Genomic DNA, 10,571 nt, shown 5'->3' with positions numbered 1-10,571 from the left:
GATTAGCATATTTGTATTAGTTCTAGGAATTCATTGCATATGTAAATCTCCTACATGCATGCTCATTGTGTACTGCAGAGGTCCTCTGGTAGTTGCTTGGGGTCTTCATCTCCCCCTACCCTTTGGTTCTTCCTTGTGCATGCTCTCTAGGCTGCCCAATACAGTTGATGAGACAAGTTGGCCACAGAGTTAGTCAAATTCTTTCTCAAGCCCATGGTTACAATTTCTTATTGTTCACACTGTTAATGATTATTAGTTTATACAATGGATACATTCTGTAAAGACTACATACTCTTAAATGTTCCTAAGTTAGTACAAATTGATACATTCTATGAGGATTATATATTCTTGCATGTTCCTAGGTTAGTACAATATCAATAGCATTAATATGCACAGGAGTTAAAGCTCCTGTGTTACAGCTGCTGAGAGCAAGGACGTCTAATTGGCAAGGAGAAGTATTTGGCATTCAGAAAGGTTACAAACAGAATGGAGGCAGGCTCTTTTCAGTTGTGCACAGTGACAGGACCAGAGGCAATGGGCACAAATTGAAACATGGGAAATTCTCTCTGAACACTTTTTGACCATTAAGGTGATTGAGTCTCCCATCTTGGACGTATTCAATCACTGTCTAGACATGATCCTGGGCAAACAACTTTAAGTGGATCTACCTGAGCAGGGGGACTGGAATAGATGACTTCTAGAGGTTCTTTCAAGCCTCAATCGTCCTATGATTCTGTGCGTCCAAATATAGATGGGTTTAAGGTGTGATGTGTGAGAGATCATCTTTAAGGAGCAATAACTCAGTGTTCACCTTTAGCTATTAAGTTTCTTGCAGCATCTTGAATGCTGGTAGGAAAAATCAGATTTCAACTGCCTGATGGTGTTTAGGCAAACCATGTCCCGACCCAGAGGAAGACCAAGATGATTCCATAAGGACCACTTCTCTCCAGGTATGAGCTGAAGATAAATAAGAGGGAGGGAATGTTCAGGGCAAAGTACTGGTTACTGGTCCTGATTCAGCCCTACCACCGTGGAGCAGTTGGCTAAAGGAATCTGGACAAGAACTATGGCCTTCCCTTGAAAGCAGTATTCAGCTACAAAGGAGTACAGTGACCTAGCGTATTACAAATGGGCCCACTATGAGCTCTGCTGGGATGACACTTATGGAGGATGGAAAGCAACTGGGATACAGTTAGTTTTATGTACTGATTTTACAATCCAAGATAGCAAAACAGACATAAAAGCTGGCAAGGAGAGCAGGCTAAGTTTTGCTTTGGAAGACCCTATTTGGGTTCCTTGTGTACAGAAAAGTACCTTGGAAAAGAAACACAGAAGCTAAAGAAAATAATTTTGTTTAAATGCAAAAGCCTATAACCCATTTGGAGTAAGTTTTCACCAATGTTCAACGATCCAGTTAAAGCTTCTACATAGCAATATACATAGAATACATACATAGAATAAACCAGGTTGGAAGAGACCTTCAAGATCATCGTGTCCAACCCATCAACCAATCCAGCACCACCCAACCAACCAACCCATGGCACCAAGCACCCCATCAAGTATTCTGAAAACCTCCAGTGATGGCGACTCCACCACCTCCCCAGGCAGCCCATTCCAATGGGCAATCACTTTCTGTATAGAACTTTTTCCTAACATCGAACCTAAACCTCCCCTGGTGCAGCCTGAGACTGTGTCCTCTTGTTCTGGTACTGGCTGCCTGGGAGAAGAGACCAACATCCATCCGTCTGTCTACAACCTCCCTTCAGGTAGTTGTAGAGAGTAATAAGTGGTGCAAGTTTTAATACTGACTGAGGTGTATTGTTTCTCCTTGTCAAAGGCTGTGTCAAACACTATACAAACAGGGGTAGATTCTGTCTAGAGCACTACCTCCATCAAGTGGTGTCCTAATATGCAGACTTTATTATTTCCAAGAAAAAAGTGCCTATGAATTAAGAATGGAAATGCCCTCTATGATAACCTGAACATTGGAAGATTGCATACCAGTAAGCACAGCTTGACAATGCTGTGATTAGGAAGACCATACCATTTGCACAGTGTTCTGTGGCAAATATTTTAAAATAAGCTTTCTAAAATAATGGTCCTGGGAAAGGTAGGAAATAATGAACCACATGTTCCTCAACTGTGGGCACATATTAATGAAAACCCCAGCGTGTCAGTGTGGCCCATGTAAGCATAAATCAGTTTGATTATGAAAGAAAATGGTTACTTTCAGAAATGTGGTCATAGTGTTTCTGTTCTAGAAAAATGTCTGCAGCTATCCATGACTCTAAAGAATTAGTCTGATGCAAAAAGTACCTTGTCATTGTGGAAAAACAATGTATGTTGTGTACATACACAACTACCTGAAAGGTGGTTGTAGACAGGAAGGGGTTGGTCTCTTCTCCCAGGCAACCAGCACCAGAACAAGGGGACACAGTCTCAAGCTGTGCCAGGGGAGGTTTAGACTCGAAGTGAGGAGAAAGTTCTTCACTGAGCGAGTCATTCGTCATTGGAATGGGCTGCCCAGGGAGGTGGTGGAGTCACCGTCCCTGGAGGTGTTCAAGGGGAGATTGGACGTGGCACTTGGTGCCATGGTCTAGTCGTGAGGTCTGTTGGGACAGGTTGGACTTGATGATCCTTGGGGTCTCTTCCAACCTTAGTTATACTGTGATACTGTGATACTGTACCATATCTTGTGATGTTTTAATGATAAGGCCACCATAAATTGAAAACCAGATTTCAATAGAAATGAGAGGGAGCTCAGCATACATACCTGGCCTGCACATTTCCTTTCCCTCAGGTAGGCTGGCATTTGAAAAACTGGACTCATCATTTGTCCTGCCTGGCATGGCAGGCCCAGGGGTACAGGATAGAGATGGGGAAAGAAATCCTTGAAAGTGCTGGAAATCCTCAAGCACATGTAATTCCTCCAGAAACATTGCCCTTGTTCCAAGAGTCTGAATTCATAACAGGTAACTTAGAAAGCAGGTTTTTTCTCCTTCGTTGGTAATGCCAACCCCTCAAATGTTAGGTTTGTGGATGTTTTCAATCTGCATACAATTGCAGTAAAGCAGTTTTGATGATGTGCAAATTAAAATGTCCCAATTAATCCATACTGGTAGAAAGTGATTACCAAAACTTTAACTCTGCACCTGTTCATCCATTTGTCTGCTAACGGACTGTGGTGGGTTTAGAGGCAGACCCCCTCCCCACCACAACCATCTTCTGCTACCAAGAATGTGCTGGGTTGAGGCAGCCCCCTCTCCCCACCACGGGCAGGAATAAAACACTCAGACAAACGGATTGCAAAAGTGATGAAAGTTTAAATAGAAAGCAGTGAATGTTACAGAAAACCCAAAGCGCAGTGACAAAGAAAGATCCCAAAGCAAACCCAGAGGCATCCCATCCCCACCTGAGGGTACACCTGAGACCCTCAGGGCTCCTTCTTCCCCCTCCCTCGGCTGGGCTAGTCTCAGCTGGCCAGGCCTGAGACTGCCCATCCCCCCGTGGCCTTGGGCCTAGCCAGGCCCAAAGCCAGCAGACATCTCCCCCAGTTACCGGCTGGCGGAGGAGGAAGAAAAGAGAAAGTGCCAGACCCCGCACTGGATCTTATAGTGGTGCAAAGAATCATGGTAGGAAATACACACAATTTCCTGTGTCCATCCCTCTGGGCTGGGCTTCTGGACACAGGAAGTGAACACATCAGGGGGCACCCAGCTCAAACTGCAACACGGACCATTGTTTCAGGAGTGTAAACTATTCAACAGCTGCAGAACAGAGGTGAATTCTTGACTAGTTTTGCTTATGAAAAATTACTTATCAGGAATTCACTTCCTCAGTGCTTCCAAATCCCACCCGAAGGCTCCTGGAGTACAAGCACAGCATAATGCCAAAAGGCCCACAGGTATAAACTGAAATCACATGTGATCAGTATCAGATAAATGCAACTTCAACAGATGGGTAGAACTGATCTTACAGCAGAATTTGAAAACGTGTAGACTTGCATAACAGACTACTGCAGCTGCTCGTGGTAGATTACATTGCAGATATGTCTGGAGGGAGAATATAAACATGTGTAAGTATTTCTTGTCATTGTTAGAAGGAAGTGTACTTCTGTCGCACGCTGTCCAGTACTGTGCTTTTGAGGATTTTTTTATATTGTATGCACCATTGTGACCGTTTGAGGCTGTGCCTTTAAGGAAGGGGCACACTGGCTAAATGTTTATAAAATATTTTGGTATTCTAAACGAATTTCATTGGTAGGATTGTGGGAGGTGAGATTGGACCCAGCGCGGCTGGGACTTTCAGTCTTCCTTTCTTCGCTGTCCCTTCCACACTGGACTGCTTCTGGGCTTCTTGCCAAGAGATAAGAACTAACTAACTTTCTATAACAGGCCTCTCCGTTTCTTTCCCTGTCCTGCTAACTGTCCTCTTTTTTTCTCTTCTTCTACCTCTTTGGGGGAGAAGGGAGGTAGGGGGGTGAAGGGGGCACAGGGGGAAGCCCCCTGTGTGGCAGGTCTGGTTTCTGACTGTGTTTATTTGCTGTATATTCCTGTATATATTGTAAAATACCTGTATTTGTTGTGTTACATAGAATCTGTTTCCTTGTAAAATATAATCTCATTTCTCCGCCTGAGTTTTAGCCGTGGTTTCTTTCTCAGTGGGGGAGGGAAAGCAGAGCCTTTCCTCTCAACCCACCACAACCATTCTCTCTTCAATCACAGTACAGAAACCCCTTTTGACCTCATGTGACCTCATATGCGTTTTCCTCTCTGTACACCTCCTGCTGCCTCACAATGAATTTGTAGATTAGCTCAAGCGAATGTCTTTACACTGGTGTAGGTTAAAACTTCTGTAGTTTTGTAAAACTTTTAGTAAGGCTGCTTAGTTGGAAGTCTGTATTTATTGTTAGCTAAGCTAGTCACATAGTCACATAGGCCTGCTCTGGATGGGACGCTCAGGAGTTCTGTCCTTGAAGCTAGGCTATTTGTAGTACAGCATGAAGGGATAAGGGCAGCATTACATTTACCCTCCCCAGTGATGTCCACCTTCCAGTCAGATGTCTAATCAAGGATTTTTCACGTTCAGACCAGATTTTGATCTGCAATTCTGTGGGTGACTGTTGCCACAGCAAAGCTAGTGGCCCAAGCAACTGACTGTTAGAAGAAGGTGCTAGTGATGTCCAGTGTTTTCTGCTTTAACTGGTAAAACAGAGAGCTTTGTTTTTCCTTAAGATTGCCTTTGGAATGGATCTGAGGTGTAGTGTGGTCACTAAGAGTTAGTCTAGATTTGGCCAAGTGAATGAATTCTGCAAGACTCAGTGCATATGAAGGTAGAAATTCCTCAACAGCAACTGAGCTTGTGTGCTGTGCTGTCCTTGCGGTGGGGATAGCAGGGGAAGATGTCCATATATCTGTGTTCTTAAAACCCTGTCCAGATCTTGCCTTCAGAGAAATCATGAGTTGTTAAATGCAAGCTGCACATATTCCAGGTTCTGTCATACAAGATGAAGAACAGTGTGTGTTTCTACAGTTGGTGGTTGTTCTATTTTTCCTGTGTCCAGACCTAGGATTCTAGTATCACAGAAGACACTGTCAGGACCTGGAAAACAGGTACTTTTTCTGAGCTGTGCATATCATGATATTTTGAATGTTATTTTTGAATGTAGATACCTGTAATTTAAGGATACATCAATTTTGAGACAACTAGTAAAAGGCTATTCAGCCTACCAAACAAAAGCAAGAGAGAGAAGCAGTAAGAAACCACACCGGGATATGCAAATTCTAGGAAAGAAGCGTTGAGATCTGTGCCAAATATCAGAACTCCTTGGCTACTCAGTGGGGGACCCCTGGAGCATATGCTCAAAGCCATGAAGACATTCAACTAGATCTTTGTATATAAGAAGAAGGGCACCAATAAGATTATTAGGGAGCTTACAGGAGAGAACAAATATCACAGGAAATTAAGGTGGGCTTGTGGGAGTTACTGTGAGAATCTTACTGTGGGGCTCATGGGAAACACTGCAGTCAGAGAAAGAGCAAAAGGCAGAAAATTGAATGGAATCAAGGTGGGTAGGGGAAGAAGCAGCCTGGGGAAATGGAGAGGGGATAAGATAAAATGTATTTGTCATGTTTAACAAGCTTCTGTTCAACTTGCCTGGCTGGCCAAGCCATGTGTCTGATCAATAGAGATTATCTTTTCTTCTTATTAAACTGATATTCCTTTCTGTCTTCGGTGGTTTTTTGGGGGTGTTGTGTGTGTGTTTGGGTGGTGGGGTTTTAGGTTGTGTTTTTTGAAAGCCTTTTAGCATCAAAGAGCCAGCCCAATGAAACAGAGCTGCTTTTAATCAAACCCTGAGTAACACTGCTTTGATTTATGAACTCCGGTGCATTGCTCTGAGGTCAGGTTCTTGATGCTGTCCTGCGCTTATTTCTGTTTTCCTTGTTACAGGCTTTCCAGTGCTTCTGAAGTACCAGTGTGTTAACTGACTGCAGAGCTGACAATGCAAGCTTTAATCTGCATTGCTTCTTAGTCTTGTACTTGATGATGGAAGAGCTAAAGAAACAGCTGAACCTGGTAGAAAGACCCTCTGAAGCTGAGTAACTTACCTAAGATGTTTTGTAACCAGTGTGTTTCTCAGAAGTAATGGGATTAATGGATGAGATGGTGTGCTCAGCTCCTGCAGGAAAGAAGCTTATTTAAAATAAGAGTACCAGAGAATCTCTGCCTCAGCCTAGAAAGAAGATGGGTTAAATGGAAGACCTTGACTATCCTCGAGTAATCTTACAATCCAACAGTGATTTTTTTAGTCTCAAAGATCAGAAATATAACTCAGTCCTAGATAGGTGTCTAAGACTGGAGTGCTCAAGGGCCTCACTTAATCTTTCTGAGAAAAAGCAGTTCATAATAACAAAGCATTCTAATACTGTGCTGAGTTTAAACTTGGAATAGGCATAATAGAAGTCTAAAAGGAAAAAAAAAAACAACAATGGCAGACTTGACCCTCAGATTGGACCTAAAGTGTTTTGAGATCCCTCTGAATTTTGAAGGCTTGAGTGAATTGAGTGAATAGTGCTTGTCTGTGTATGAAGTTTTATAAACAGGGGTTTATAGCTGAGGTTTTTGCTGTCTGACTGCCTCAAACATGGTGTCCAGAGAAGGGCAACAAGGCTGGTGAGAGGCCTCGAGCACAAGCCCTATGAGGAGAGGCTGAGGGAGCTGGGATTGTTTAGCCTGGAGAAGAGAAGGATCAGGGGTGACCTCATTGCCCTCTACAACTACCTGAAAGGTAATTGTAGACAGGAGGGGGTTGGTCTCTTCTCCCAGGCAACCAGCACCAGAACAAGGGGACACAGTCTCAAGCTGTGCCAGGGGAGGTTTAGACTCGAGGCGAGGAGAAAGTTCTTCACTGAGCGAGTCATTCGTCATTGGAATGTGCTGCCCAGGGAGGTGGTGGAGTCACCGTCCCTGGAGGTGTTCAAGAGGAGATTGGACGTGGCACTTGGTGCCATGGTCTAGTCGTGAGGTCTGTCGAGACAGGTTGGACTTGATGATCCTTGGGGTCTCTTCCAACCTGAGTTATACTGTGATACTGTGGTACTGTAATGGTGAGATTGCTTCTCACTTTTCGTTTTGAAGAAGCAGAGAGCTAATTTGAATTGCCTTTTTCCTGCCCTGTTAAACCATGCAAAGAATGGGATCTTTCAAGTATCTTCTCCCCTCCCTGAACTTACCATACAAGAGACTGAATTTGATAGCATTTGTATATTATGTCCCTTTAGATCATAAGGAGTGTGAGTACAGAAAGTGCTATAATGACTGTCTTCTAGACAGCATATCATTAAGCAGACAGAAGTTTCAATTTCCTTAATGTTTGCTGATACTGTTTTCCTGTGTGTATGTGTGTTTGCATAAAATTCCTCTATTCAATTTCAGTTTCCTCGTTTACAATCTACAGTGCTTTCAAAATTTCCATTCATGTCATGTTTTTGAGAAGTAATCTCAACCATATTCTTACAGAAGGTAAAAGAGTTTTCCCTTTCATAGATGTTACAAAATCATTTACCAATGATACTAAATTAGAGTGCTGAAAATACTGAAACAGGAGGAACTATTGATTACTTTGAGCATGGAAGGGCCTTACAAAAAAAGATTTGATAGATTAGAGCACAGGACAATCACCAACCCAATGAAATTTAACAAGGACAAATGTCAGAATCTGCATCAGGGACAGTGTAATCCTGAATTTATTTATAGACTGGAGTACAAGATGCTTGAAAGCAGCCCTGCAGAAAGGAATCTGAGAGTTTTGGTTGATGGTAAGCTCCATATGAGTAAACTATTTGACCTAGCAGCCAAAATGGCCAACTATATCATAGGCTGCATTAAGCACAGCATAGCTAATCTATTGAAAGAAGCCGTTGTCCCATTCAGCTCAGCACTGGCGTGGCCTCACCTCGAGTACTGTGTGCAGTATTGGGCTATGCAATGTAACAAGGATATAAAAAAAAATATATGCAACTTGAAATGATGCTGACATTTGTAGCTGGTGAGAACTCAGTATGTGGTAAATGTGGTAGAGATGTTCTTGCTGCATTTGACCTTTGCCCATTCAGGCAGCCCTGTGACCTGGGAGGTGAGCATCAGTAAATCTTTAACAAGCCTCGAATCTGTCCCGATTTACAAGCTCAGAAGAGAAAAATAATTCCTGTTGTATGACGGGTACAGCAATGGAAAGGATATCTCAGAATATTGTCAGTAATAAAGGGAGTGTTTTACTGTCTTTACTGGGTTGGAAAGGTAAATGTGAGAGTTGTGAGAGCATTAGGAAGATAAATGTTTTTCTCTACAATCCCATTTGCATGAGCAGTGGCTTATGCCCTTGTGTGCATGGCAGCTTTGGCATGTTTTCTTGCCTTGCTTGGTACATTCTCCTAGTGCCAACTCTTTCCCTTGTCCCCTTCATTCATTGTCATTAGACTGAGAAACTGTCTGCAGTCCTCTACAGGGCTGTCCCAGCACTGCTGAACACTGCCAGGATTGATGAGAGCTGTCAGGCTCTTTTGTGGCCTCCATCATTGCTTTCCCAGTATCTGGTTTAGTGGGTCTGTTTTTCACTTCATTTCTTTCTAACTGTGAAAAGACAAAGTCATGTCTGCAGTGGCCTCTTGTGCACTATATATGTCAAAGCCATGATGCTTCATGTTTTGTTCCTGGGGTCACTTAGTCACCCTTAGGCTGGAGGTGATGTAGTTCACTTACCTCTCATTAGTGTTTGTCTCTGTGCTTTCTTGAACTTCGTGTCTGCATGTCTAACTGGTCTCCATGTGCACATATGTCTGAGGCTCAGCCTTCCCCAAGGGAAGAGACCCTGCAGTGGCTTCACACTGCAGATTCAGCTGCCATCTTTTTAAGCTTATGTTTTTCAGGATAATAAAACCTAACATAGTGGTTATCTAATGTCATTTACAATATTTATACCTTCTGTAAAAATCAGTTACATGAGATCTTTAAAACATATTTTTCTTGGAAGGATTAACAAATATCTTTTCATATTTTGCTTTAAACTAGCTACCCTCAGAAGGAAACATCAGCTATGTGCTATAACACTGTGCTGTTAGACAAGTGTAAACATCACAGTAAAAATCCTATTAAACATCATATCAGAGCCTCAGAACTTTAAAAAGACTGTGTAGGGAGACAGGTTGTCAGCACAAAATGAGCAAGCTCCCTATGGACTTCAGCTGGCAGAACTGGGAAATTTCTGTTGCAGCCATAGCATCCCCTTCAGCTATGGTACATTGGTACCTAGGCAGCCAAGCAGAAGCATGTTCTGATGCTTTTGCCTTTTGTTGTCTTCTGTGATGCTGAAATAGACTCAGAGCCTGCTCCTTCCTGAAGTTAAAGGTTAGGATCCAACCTAGCAATTCAGCGGAAAAATGTTTCATCTTCTCAGAGCTCAGCATGGGTTTTCTTTCTCTTTATTAAACTAGGAGGTGGAGTGCTTCTGGTTGAATCACTTCTGAATGAAGATAAAAGTGGGCCTTTAGAAACCTAGCTATATCCAATGAATATGTTGGTCTAGACAGAAGGGAAAGAGCGAACATCAGCAGAGTACAGCAAGCTCCTTGAAGCAGCTGGCTTTGGAGAGACTCAGATCAAGAGGACTGGAAAACGAGGATGCTGTTTTAGGAAGAAAATAATTATTTCTTCTTTCTTATGCCCTCTTGCATACTTAAGTGGGGAAAGGAAATAAGCCATCAACTTACCTTTTAGTTAAGTCAGTCAACTCTTGTAAGCTGATGCTTTGTTAGCAGAATCTCCGAGTTCAGCACACACGGATCCTAAGTTCACACCTACCACACAATAAATTATCCATGAAAGAAACTTCCACAGTTTCTGCTTCTGTTTTGTTGGTTTTTCTTTTTTTTCTTTTTTTCTTTTCTTCATTCTTTTCAAATTTAATCTGGTAGCTAAGAAAGACAAATTTTAATTTGTACTTTGTTTGCTTCCTTCCTCCTGCAAATTAAATATTTCTCCTTCCTTTGCTTCAGTTTGTGATGAACATTGGT

The sequence above is a fragment of the Dryobates pubescens genome, chromosome 10, assembly GCF_014839835.1.
Source record: "Dryobates pubescens isolate bDryPub1 chromosome 10, bDryPub1.pri, whole genome shotgun sequence".
NCBI lineage: Eukaryota > Metazoa > Chordata > Aves > Piciformes > Picidae > Dryobates > Dryobates pubescens.
Note: the sequence above shows the minus strand (reverse complement) of the source record.